Here is an 8,657-nt window from a genome sequence, read left to right as displayed (position 1 = left end):
TAAAACACTTTTGAGCATCAATGAATTATTTTGAGAACATTTTTACTATGATGAGTTAAACCCCAACACTGGGGCGACGGAGGAGGCTGAGCTTCATAAATGGGTAATTTTATTAATTCTTTTTAAGACTTTTGCATTAAAAATTAATTGAAATATGATTTGATTAAATTGGGTGTTATTTGATTAGATGGGTCATGCTTAGCTTAGGGGATTTGATGTTCCATGCTTAACATTTACAACCAATGTTTTGAGAATCGACTTTGGCAAAATAAGAGTCCATATATGTTTTGAGCTATTATTGTTGAGAATAAATCATTAAGCCTTATGTTATGAAGATTGGCCGAATCATTAGTCCCAATACCTCTCTACCAATTTGTCAATATTTGTATATATATTTTTAAATATAAAAATCCATTACCTTCACAAGTTCGAGTTTGAACGATACCCCTTATCATCATTACTACAACCACCAAAAAAATCTTTTAACACCAATACATAAAGATTTTAAATATAAAGAAAGTACCAAAATTTATGGATCAGACCCCTTTCAATCTCATAGACTAAAACAAGTTCAAAAATTGACAGTAAGATGGGGAGCATATTGGATACTGAGTATATTTAAACAAAAACCATTCGACCCCTCTACGACGGATAAACTTTGCACGAAATCCCAGTGTTATCTACATAACATAAATATAAACTTTGCACGAAATCCCAGTGTTATCTACATAACATAAATATGACAAAAACATGAGCCAAAGGAAACTTAAGACTACCCAGATATCCCCGTGATATACATATAAGAGATGAGAGAAAAATACCACTTTTGCTCAAACGCTTCATGTCGTAAGTTATTCTCAAGCTTACTGCTTCAATCTCTCTTCGTACTCTGTGGAAAAACAAAACAAAACGGGGTGAGCCCACAGCCCAGTAGGAGTTATAACGACAATCGAACGTTACGAGATATACAAATAAAATGCCAAAGGTTAAAGCATCAATAAAGCATAAAACTATAAATCTGGAATCCATAAATAAATGTAAAGCATTTGTTCACAAACAATTGTAAGCTGCCATTCATTTAAATTCAAATAAAATTGCTCTATTCTTTCATGGCCAGTGCCACCGTCAGGGTAGTTCTGGTTACCAGCCATCGTTGCCGCAACGATCTTCCGGGTAGCCACCGAGTTGGTGGGGTGCCACTTAGCCCCGACGTTCCTAAAATAGAGTTCTCTAGTTTCCAAATATAGTTGTCAGGAAGGAAACATCCACAAAGCACGTTATGAATCCATAACCAAAACTTACAAATACAAGTATTGGCAGCAATTGCATGAGAACTTAGCAAGAGAACGAGAATCACTTACCACAAGTATGATATTAAAATTCATGATCAATAGAAAGAATTCAAACTGCTGAGAATGACCAGTACTGAAGTCTACCAAACCAGTATGTGAACAATCATCATAATTCTCACAAGAGTACGAAAAGTTCCCATCAAAACAGAAGACCAAAAAGTAAAATGTGTCCTAATTGCCGAGAGAGGGAGAGTCATCAGTGAAATGGCATGGGAAAAACATACTCAAGTGGCTGTAAGTGAATCAAAGAGAACTCCGTAAAGAAGTGAAACAAACTTGTTGATCAGCAAATTTAAAACCAAATTCCCAACCAGTTAAAGTTCATTTGTATCAGAAAAACGAAATTGTAAAAATGATATTTAGTGTAGTGTCCGAAATAGATAGGAGGCTAAAACTGAAAGTGGACTTTCTGACTTCAAAACATTTCAACTAACCAAAATTCAAATTCAAGGTTTAAAGCAAGTAACCAAAATTAAGGAGCATGAACTAATCGGTAAAGCAATGGGTCTTTTTATGAGGCCGTTCATTTCTTTTATGTTGAATAGAACAAAATGGATTTTAAAATATCAAGCTAGTGATACAAGACAAATCCATGGCTTGGAATCTTAAAGTTTCAGGGTGGGAAGGAGGTTACAAAACTACAAAACAAATCCAGTAAATGAGTCTCAAATTATCGGCTATCGATGGGGTTTAAATTCGAAATTCATTGAATCATTTTAACAAACAGAAAGAGGGCAAATTTAAAAATTCAATACAAATCTTGGCTTATGAAGAAAAACTAGCACTTGCATGGATACAAATCATTTCTTATTTATCAAAGGGAAACATCATCTAAACCATTCAGACCGTACACAGTTCAATAACCAAGGGTTATTATGGAAAAAGGGTGGGATTTCAAAGAAAATAAAGTTCAGTCATTTTATAGGAAAAATGAATTCACAAACTACAAAATCTGTAGCCTGAAATTAAACAAAAATTTGTTAGAAAACACCCAATCCTACTCCCTCGGCATATTTACTAAACACCCATTTAATAAATTTCATAAATCAGGCAAAACAGAAAATGACGAGCTTAACCAAAATCAGTTTGATTTGCACAAGTAAAACAAGAAATTTAAGGGAAAGAAAAACCCCTGCCGTAATCGCTCATTCCACAGCAAAAGAACCATTTGCAGACTTGTCCTTGAAACTTCACATCATTAAACAGAAATTTAATCAGCACATTGTGGAACCCGTTTGGTAATAAGATTACAATTCGAAGTTGAGGAAATATTTCCGTACCTCCACGTTACTTAAATTCAAGGATCTAAATCAACTAACGTTTAGTGATTTGTTTCCTTCAATCGCTGATTCACCAGAAGTTAAAGAGAAAGAAAAAGGGAAGAATAGTGAAAAGAAAATGGGATTTTTCTTTTGAAGAAATAATAGTTGGTTTTGTAAATTACGAAGACCTCCCTAGCTAGCTCATGTTTGTCACGTGGCACACATGCTAAAAAAATTCTAGAATTCTCCAAGGTACCTACTAATCATACTCACCAATTGCTGCTAAGGGATGACTACTTAACTAAACAAAGCATTCATATGGGTTGGGCTAGGGCTCAAAGCCCAAGGAAAATATACGTTGTCGTTACAAATTAGGTTGGTATTTGAATCTTGTCAATTGCCACAAAATTGATTGAATTGTGCATGTTGACACAGAGTTCTTTAAATTTATTGCCAGAGAGCAGCAGCTTTCCGATTGAGTACTTTTATGCAAACCTTAACCTTGATACTTCGGAAAATTCATGCTACTCAGCTTGCGAGTGAACACTAATTGTCATGTCATATCAATATTAAGGGTTCAGCTGGGGAACATAGCACAGAAAGTTTGAATGCGCCTTATATTAATGAATAATACATGCAAGGTGTCGAAATTTACAGAATATGTGGGATCGTTGCTACATGCACCATTCTGGATAAATTTCATGGAAATATATTGATTTGCTCAATGAATGCGCAAGTGAAAAGATTGTGAACTCATCACTTTTACATGGCTCTATCTCTTTGCAGAATGACAACATATTAAATGCAGGGTTGTACAATTTTAGCCCTGAACTAAAAACCACCATTAACATTAAGTCCCTTCTTAGAACGTAACAGTGGCATTGTTGCGGGGTAAGCATTAGATGGTGAAAGTCAAGAACAAACTGAAAAGGTAGTGCTTGTAGGGATTACCAGGAAATCTTGGTCGACCTTTGGCGATAGGCCTGTGCGTGGCCGACGTCTTTGTGCCTTGATCGGGCCAATGAGCCTTTGTGCTGCAGGCTCAGCTGCCCACTCTTTACATAAGGTCCAGGAAGGAATTCCTCTTTTACTTAAATTCCGAAAGCACTATGCGTATAAAAGGGAATCACTTTTCCACTTCTTCTTTGTCTTTATCTGCCCGTCCCTCTTCATGCTTTCCTTTATGGTGGCGATATTCTTTCCGTCAGCAACCCAGGTGAGTCAATTATCTCAGATAGATAAGCATCTAACCAGTTGATATCCCGTATCTAGAGCCTTTATGTATGGCAGGTAAAGAGTTCTTCTTTTTCAGGTTTCATCAATTTGCGTAATATAAGAGAGCACTTCGAGCCTTTCTTTCCATATCGATCACCACAGGATTGTGTTCATATTCTTTTCAGGTATTGCTTCACATCTTCTTGCGATTTTCCTTTTGTTTTCTTTTACCACGTAGGTTGTTGATGCAGACATAATGATTCTCTGCAGTATACGATGGAAACTCTTGGAGATGGTTATTCTCCCAGTTCTTCGGAGAAAAGCTTTAAAGTTGACAAACCCAAGGTTTTTGCGTTTGAGGAGGTATTAAACAAAATTGACCTTTTGTTTTGTGAAGCTGGTCGGCCATACAGGGTATGCCTCTTTCTCATCTACGCATTGTTCGAGGGCGTATTCAAGCTTTCATCGCTTCGGTTGACATGGAGGACAAGTGGAGACATGATGAAGTGTCCCAGTGTGATAATGCATCTCAGTGCGACGAAGCATCTCAGCAACCAAGTGCCAGGGCTGAAAGGTTCGCTGCTCGACTGAAGAGACGAAGGGTTGAGCATAAGAAACCTGGCGGGAATAAGCTTGATTACCCCGTTCATAACGGTATCGTAATCCTTGACTTTGATGTGGACGAACCGGTGTATCCTAAAGACGTTGTTGTAGTAGTTTCTGAGAAAGACGTCGGTGCGGATCACGAGAAGGAAACTGAAACGACTTCTGGAGAGGATGCCAAAGCTTCTGTTGGAGAGGCTGAAGCGGCCGTTGAGGATGTTGTTGAAGCGGACGTTGGAGAGGGTGCCGTAGCAGCCGTTGGAGAGGGTGATGGAGCAGCCGTTGGGGAGAACTCTAGTGGAGGCGCGACTGACCTTGGCGTTGACATTGATAACTAGTTTTCCCATTTTGTTATTTCCTTTCGTAGAAGAACAATCTTTTCGTAGCTTTTAGATGTTTTGATACTTCAAGTTTTTTTTTGTTCATGTGACCGGAGCTAGGGCTTCACCAAGTAATATTTTTTCATTCTGCTTTGATAATTTCATATCTTTAATTGGGTGAATGAAAAAAATCTACCGACTGAAAAAGAATCCAAAACCCATTTGCGAAAAACAAGTTCTTCCATTCTCCTGGAGCCATTCAGCAAATGGGAAGACACAATACACAAATAGTGCGGATGGGAAGACGACACATCAATAACGCTGGTCAACATGTCACGTTCTCTTCCCCTAACTGCTTCCATAATAACATCTCCGCATGCCGGCGTCGGCCATAGTAACTCAAAACAGGGTAAGTAATGACAATGGTTAGGGATTTGACCGACCTGCTTCTTGATTTTCCCTTGAAAATCACACACTTTTGGGCGTCTGCGGCATGCCGCCTGGGCATGTGGGCTGCCACGAACTGGGAAACACGCCACGAGAAGCACCGACCACTCTTGAAAGAAGGTGTTCGTGCCGCCTCTTGATGACCTTCTTCCTCGCATATTCCCCTCTTCAGTATTTCGAGTGATATAAGATATCTCTTGTAGGGTTTGATTTTTTCTGGTTTCGAATTGATGGGTAATGATTTTTTGAGAGTTTGGATTCACTTGGAACTTTTCCTTTGAGATGATTTAGGAAAACTTATTTTAAAAGAAACGATACTTAATTATATGATAAATTGAAACCCTAATTATGAATGCAAGCAGTGCAATCATTTTAGAGGAATTACAAATATTGCATGAAAAGGGAAATTGCTGAAGGAAACAATAAGAGGAATTTTGAGGCAAGAGGCGGAGGGACACCTTAGGCTTTGAAGGGTTTGAGCCACCGGGCGTGTATTACTACGCCTTCTAACTTGTCAGTGTTGATGAGCTTACAGTAGCCTCCCAAAATAACTTCTGCCACTAAGTATGGCTCATCTGTGGAATCGGACGAAGGAGGTTGAGCGGCAACTTTTACTACCATATCTCCAACTTGAAATGGGTTTTGATGTTACGCGGCTACTTGGTTCTCAGATTCATTATTTTTGACTAAAACGGCTTCCAAATTTTGATGAAATATTTGAAGGGCCCAGCATCCCATTCACATCTCATAGTGACGCCCGAGTCTATAATTGGATCGAGTCCCCAGGCCTGGGTGAGAGGAGAAGTGACTGGTTGCAGAAAGGGTTGTTCAATAAGACTTACTTGTGTTCGAAATCTGCGGATGAACGTCGACGGACTCTCTCCAGGAAATTGGGTTACACTGGCAAGTTGCTGATACGGCAGCATATAATCTTCAGGGTTGGACGGCTTGCTGGAAATACTTTCAGGTATTGACACTGGCAGAGGACATACTCCTAACTTTGCTTTATTGTTATGCACCCACGAGCGCCCCAGAACCATATCCTAATTTGGGCATACTTTAATAATGTGGAATTTGTCGTGTGTTGGAGCATCTCCCACCTTGATTTCGAGGTTAATGTACCCATAAGCATTCATTGCTTCACCTTCTGAGTTGCTGATCATAATTGGGGAATGGGTAGCCTCCTGCTTTGAAATTCCTGAGGCTCTTAGAGTCTTGACGGTAATGATATTGAAATCAGAGGCCGCGTCGATCAGCGTGCTATCGAACTCGGTATTCTTTAGGTAAGCAGTGGTCAGCAGTCCCCAGTTGCATTTTCCAACAGTGTTTTGATAGGAGACTAAATTACATCATTTGAATATCAATTTCGTGTGCTATTCTTAGTTATTTCTCTTGTATTTTTGTATATTATGCTTTGTTTTGATTTTATAGGTATTTTGGAGTCATGCGATAAGAAGCAAAGGAAATTGGAGCCTATTTTGTGGTTCGGCGACTGTAGGCGTCGATGGACTTGAAGCATTAGCAAGGGCGCGAGTCTCCAATGCATCAAAACTGGATTTTTACCGGAGACGGTCTCAAAGAGCACCAAAGAGGAATCATTTTTGCTTAAAGCCAATTACTGGAGCACCAGGCACTGATTACTCAGGGCCGCCTCCCGTCTTATTTAACCTTGCAGCTAGGTCGACTACTTCACCAGTCCTTCACAATTCAAGACCAGTTTGTTGCTGCAAGTACCCCACGCTGGAAAGTTCAGATTTCTTCCCGTCGACCAAGCATATCATCACTGCCAGCCATGGGTTCGATGGCCATATATCAAAGATCAAGAGCTCCATCTGAGACCAGCAAAGAGAAGCGGAAATGGGTTGAATTCCTGATGGTTTTGTGTACGAATTGGTCATGAGTTCCCAGTCGAGAGAAGATCTTAAACTGGATTTGTATAACAACAACATGGCTAGATATCATGAGGAGATTGTATATGAAGACTGCAGGAAGGATTGGGTTCAAAATACTGAGTTATTGATGGAGTACAAGACTAATCGAGTCAGGGAAGATGATAATGGTGTTTGTTGTGACTGAGTTGGATTTGAATGAAGTAGAAGACTGAAAGTAAGTTTTGAATGATTGAATGAATGTATGAACTCGTGTTTACAGGGAATGAGATTGGATGATCTTGGAACCAACAGGGTGCTCATATTTCCTTACCACCAGAAGATGCACACCAGGTGCTTATAAAAATTCCTGAACGAGCAGTTCTTTACATCAGGTTCAGCTGAGACCAACTCAGTCTTTGCGAAGCTAGCCATGGGTCAGGTGGATGTTATACAAGTCAGCACAAGCGAGGGTTTTATTGCCGCTGCACCAGGTTCGAATGCCATGTATTTTGTGGTTTGTTTACAGTGGCTAGGACTTGATTTGGAAGTCGAGATAAACAAGAAAACTACCAGGTGCAGGTGTGGTCGACTGCACCATTATCTTGCCGGTTGTGAGTCCAGGACTTGTGTAAAAGGGAAAATAGGATTGAAGTCTGTTTGGCATAGATTGAGAAGTATTTTTAGAAGATGTGAAGAAATATGAGTAGGGTTTCAATCCGATTCGAATTCACATGAGTTTGGAGCTATAAAAAGAAGACCTAAAAGCTACAGAAAGATCATCTAATACCCCCTCTGCGACTGCACAAAGCCTTCAACAGAGAGGAGCTCTGGTCCTCTCCAACCATCACCACCACCTGCATATATCATCACTGCACCTGCATATACATCACCATCATCAGTTGCATTACCACCAGCTGCACTCCAATACCACCAGCACATCATCATCATTCCATCTCCACCCGCATACATCCATCACCAGTCGCAAGTCATCATCTAAACACCACCAGTGAGTTTCGTCTTTGCCGCAGTTTCCATTCAGTTCACCTGCATCAGCTGGATTCAGCTATCACACTCCATTCAATCCAATACCCCTCACCTCCGTTCACAGCCAACAGAGAGGAGCTTTGCTCCTCTCCAAACCATTCAGTACATCAGCACATCACTAGCACCTTTCGAACATCATCAGCAGCTAGAGGGGTTTCTGCATCATTCCATTATACCACCATGCCTCATATCAATTGCGAGACAAGGCTCAGAATCCTCGCGCGCAAAGCAGCAGCAAGGCCTCACTTCATACCAGCACCATAAGTCAATTGGTTTGCTGAGTTGGTTTGAACTTACAGTTGTTTATTCGCTTGATGTCCTTAATTCTTTATATTTCCATGAACTCCGTTATGTGTAGCTAAATACTTGTTTGATTAAGGATATTTCAGAAGCTATGTGACATGAGTTTTCATTGATTTATTCAAATTTTCTTCTCAATATCGTTTTATTGCTTATCTTATGCGACGATTATGACCATGAATTGTTTGCAGGGTGTTTGAATGGCCAATTAGACATCTTGTTTGCAATACTAAAGATAGATTT

At 39.8% G+C, this 8,657-nt stretch overlaps 1 long non-coding RNA gene across 1 annotated transcript; it reads right to left on the bottom strand.

Annotated features, from left to right (window-relative positions):
- Positions 1-632: 632 nt before the first annotated feature.
- On the bottom strand, positions 633-2,741 carry LOC113357619. The gene is made up of 2 exons (XR_003363732.1): positions 2,633-2,741; positions 633-2,540 (listed from the first exon to the last, which is right to left on the bottom strand). It is a non-coding gene; the product is annotated as an uncharacterized LOC113357619 (long non-coding RNA).
- Between the last annotated feature and the right edge of the window lie 5,916 nt (positions 2,742-8,657).

This window comes from Papaver somniferum, chromosome 3 (genome assembly GCF_003573695.1).
Source record: "Papaver somniferum cultivar HN1 chromosome 3, ASM357369v1, whole genome shotgun sequence".
Lineage (NCBI taxonomy): Eukaryota > Viridiplantae > Streptophyta > Magnoliopsida > Ranunculales > Papaveraceae > Papaver > Papaver somniferum.
The sequence above is the reverse complement of the archived record's forward strand: the minus strand, read 5'-3'. Positions and strand labels throughout refer to the sequence as shown.